At 38.0% G+C, this 4,079-nt stretch overlaps 1 non-coding gene across 1 annotated transcript; it reads right to left on the bottom strand.

Moving 5' to 3' along the window:
* Positions 1–3,427: 3,427 nt before the first annotated feature.
* On the bottom strand, positions 3,428–3,523 carry LOC124693703. The gene has a single exon (XR_007000165.1). It is a non-coding gene; the product is annotated as a small nucleolar RNA SNORD96 family (small nucleolar RNA).
* Between the last annotated feature and the right edge of the window lie 556 nt (positions 3,524–4,079).

Genomic DNA, 4,079 nt, shown 5'->3' with positions numbered 1-4,079 from the left:
CTAACAGTTTTCCTCTAGCATGCACGTGTTCATGAAATCAAGTGCAAATTTATCCCGAGTTGTTGGTGCTACAACTTAACTGGTGATGTCCTGACATGCGTGGACATAATGCAACTTTGGAGAGGTAATTTGGAAGCACTACACCAGCCGCTTTAAAATGGAGACGGAGATAGTGCGTAGCAACAATTTTCTTATACACATAGAGCAACATGCTAAGAAGTTTACCTTTAGGTACACATCAATGGAATTATTACTGCAAACACCTTCCATGTTGAGCTAAAGGTTTAAGAAAGCTGACAAGGCCATAGTCTACAATCATAGTATTCCGCCTGAAATGTACACGGAGAACATCATTAGGCCATTCACACATAGAACGACACAAACTCCATAGTCCAATCCTAAGGGGTAAAAATTTATGATTAGGATGTCTCCGTGACAAAATATCGGTACCCCAGATTCTCTGCTTCGGATCTAAGAAAACAAGCTCGCTATCCACCAAATGAATTCCCAACTACTTTACTTAATAAAACTCATGAATATGCTTCAGTACATGACAACGAGATCATGGAGGGCTGACATGAACCATATATAAAGTGGTGAGTGAAAATAGGAGCTGACATATGAGAGGTGTGTTGATAGTCAGATATGTAAGTGGAGCGGGAGTACAAGACCAATCACCTTGTTTCTTCAAGAAAAAACATATAACCAACTCTCTAGAATTATCAGTAATCTTACTTATCTGCATTAGTACTCTGCAACAAGCTCTCAATACTCTTCTAAAGTCAGAGACTACCAAAGTTACTAACAACACCAAACTGATCCACCGAAAAAAATGTCGACCATGTTCTTAAATCGTTTTTGATTGTCTTGCCAAATTACAGTACTCTATATCTTCGATAAACACGTATGGAAAAATGTCATCTTAATGGCAAGCTTTCAGTAAGCGTTAGGGGCACAGAGGGCCTTGCACCTAGCATGTCTAGGCATTTTGTGTTGTAGCTTATCAGGATGAAAATTCTCATGTTAAAAATAGTTATATATTAGAATACACAAAGCAATAGATACAAATAAAGATAGTTCATAGAGGTAATAGTTGTCGCATAGAAGTAGGCAAATGTCATGGATAGTCAAGCTCTTAATTCGGTAGATCACACTTCAAAACTAAAGTTTTTAATTCCAGAATCCTAATCGATAGTCAAACTCAGGGTAGTATGTTCATCCTCTTCTTGAATGTCTCCTCAAGAGAAGACAAATCTTACACAACACCCATGTGTTTTGGGGGTAATGATATGTGCAGGTTCTGTCAGGCCTAGCCAAGAGTAGCATAGGACGATGGCAGCACAAAAACTAATCATAGGCATGATTTCACACAATTCCAGTAGTAACTCCAATCAAAATAGCAACTTCTATGACAAATTTGCTCTTAACTTGAAATAGAATTGAGTTACATGGTTTTCTCTCACCCGTGTCTATGCTAACAAAAAAATATCAAGCACCTTCGCACATAATCCAGGTAAAATAGAAGAAAAAAAACTTCCGTTGAACAAATAGTTGGCTGGTAACGTTTTAGCAAGTGTACCCGCAAGGATATTTGGAACAATATCAGAAAACTAAAGTAAAGCAAAGGAGACATGAACACTCTAGCAATAAAATTTTCAGCCTATATCCATTTTCTACTTTTACCTAACCTTTTGACATGCTTGAGGGATGGAGCATTATCGAAATACGAAACGAAGGCGATGTATGGGCTCACCTTGTGCACGTTCTTGTTAACATTGTAGCATCTGTCCTTGAGCGACAAACACGCCTTCTTGAGCGTGTCCTGGAACCTTCGCATCCGCACATGGCCGCCGCTGGTGTCTACGACAAGGACAAGAGCTGTTCTGCAGGATCATTGGAGCCATGGTACATCATGATGATGATAAGAAACCAGAGTTGCCATCTTGCCTGTAATGACATAAAGACAAACAACAACCGCTATCAGGGTCCTAGGTTCGTAACAAGGACTGCCTTTATGCTATGCACGAAAAGGAGAAGATGCATTTTCCCACCATGCAATACATATAGGCTCTTAAAAGCATGTATAATTCTACTGTTACCACTGACTGCAAGTATTACCACTGTTATTAGTTTCTTCTCTTGCACAATAGTAATGTTCAGATTACACATAAATAGATGCTGAATAGTTGAAGATATAAATCCCCCTTTTTTAAAGCTAGTGGAAAATAGAACTCTTAAATATTCCTCGCGTATCATGCATAAGTACCACCCATGCACATCATATGAACACCAACTGCAATGCGCATTGAGTTAAAAAGAAGAAGTATATTGCATAGTCCTATGATGATGCAGAGCAGGAATAAGCTTCATACACCTCTGCAAGTAGTCTAAAGGTGAAGGACTCCATAGTAGGACAACCTTCAGTTTCTAGCTAGGTAAAAAACCATAAGAAAAGAACAACAAGGAGCTTTCTAAAAACTACTATGACTATTTTGGCCGCACCATGTAATCACCTTAATTGGCAGAAAGCTTAAGACTAACACAAATTGCTTGCTCTTGACTTCTTCAGTCCAGATGGGACTCTTCTTCGGCGGGCACCGAGAAGTAAAGGCTACGACCAGCAACGGGCACAACGAGTCCAGCCACTACTGCATCAGCGCCATCATGGGGAATAAGAAGACAGGCCGCATTCACAATTGACAAGAAAATATTTTAGCATGAAGCAACTCCAATTGATGAGCTGAAAAACAGAGTGGAAGGGGGATCTATCAGATTCAGTTCTAAAATCTATACCTCGACGCTCCGATGGCTTTCGCGCAGGATAACGAAAATTTGGTGTTAGTATGAGTTGTTTGCGAATCACTGACCTGAAAAACACACACAAGCAGACTGAGGTTTATAGTTGGGAGGTTTCCATCAAAACAAACCAACCTAGAGTTTTTCCTGCAGATTTGTGTCTTAAATTCTTCACCACCACTGTTACCTGCACTAAGGTAAGAGGCTCACAAAAATAGAGCATGCACAAACCAGAAATTAAATGAAGATATCATTTTAATCATAGCACAAGAAGAGCTTAATCTTAAGCCTAAACCAAGTAAGAAAATCAGACAAAATAAGCAACCACTAATAAAAATGTCACCTTCCTAATCAAACCATTAGGATTTTACTTCTGAAATCTAATGCCAAAGATGACATAATTGCATAATTAATAGCAATGGACCTATCGAGCAACAACGTGTTTCTCGTAAATCACCAGAAGTCAAGATAGAGCAATTACGACAATAATAAAACAGCAGAGATCCCAAACAAAGATAAAGGAAGCACTACTAAAAAAATATAGAGATATAACAAAACAGATAATTTTGACATTGCAAATTAAATTTGAATCCTAGAAACAACAAAAAATTGGGAGAAAATCAATGGAACTTGACGTCAGTATTGCAGATTTGACAACATGGTACATTGACTGCACCAATCAGTCCCGAAAGATGGTGTCTTTTGTTAGCGTTTTTCATCATTGTCCATCCAACTTATTATCAAAAATAAATAGATGACAAACATAAAAAATGCCAAGGCGAAAAAGAATTGTAGAGGAAAAAACTAGTGAAAAATATAATGATCCCTAATATGGCCTCGGACATCGAAGGAAGAATGTAACGACATTAGCTCTCATGCATAGATGGGTGAAAGCTTTTTAGGAGGCATCTGTGAATGTTTTCAGAAACAAGCCCTTATATTAACATTAATGGGCATGCATATTCATCCACTAAATTAAATAAAACCAAGTGGAAGAAGAGAAAAAAAATCTAAGTCCAGAACTGCATTAGACATCCAAGAAAAAATCTAGCAGCATTAGCTCTCAAGCCTGGGCAAAGATCTTAGGAGGAAACTACAAATATTTTGATAAACAAGCCTTGATTTCATCATCAGTTGCAATACGAACAAGGGAAAATAAAAATACTCATATATCCAAGGAAGGAATTAACACCATTAGCTCTCAAGCCTAGAAAGGCAAAAGCCCCTATTTAGCAACTGTGAATCTTTTAAGAAACAAAAATCCTTAAATTTATCATCATTGC

This window comes from Lolium rigidum, chromosome 2 (genome assembly GCF_022539505.1).
Source record: "Lolium rigidum isolate FL_2022 chromosome 2, APGP_CSIRO_Lrig_0.1, whole genome shotgun sequence".
In the NCBI taxonomy this organism is placed as follows: Eukaryota; Viridiplantae; Streptophyta; class Magnoliopsida; order Poales; family Poaceae; genus Lolium; species Lolium rigidum.
The sequence above is the reverse complement of the archived record's forward strand: the minus strand, read 5'-3'. Positions and strand labels throughout refer to the sequence as shown.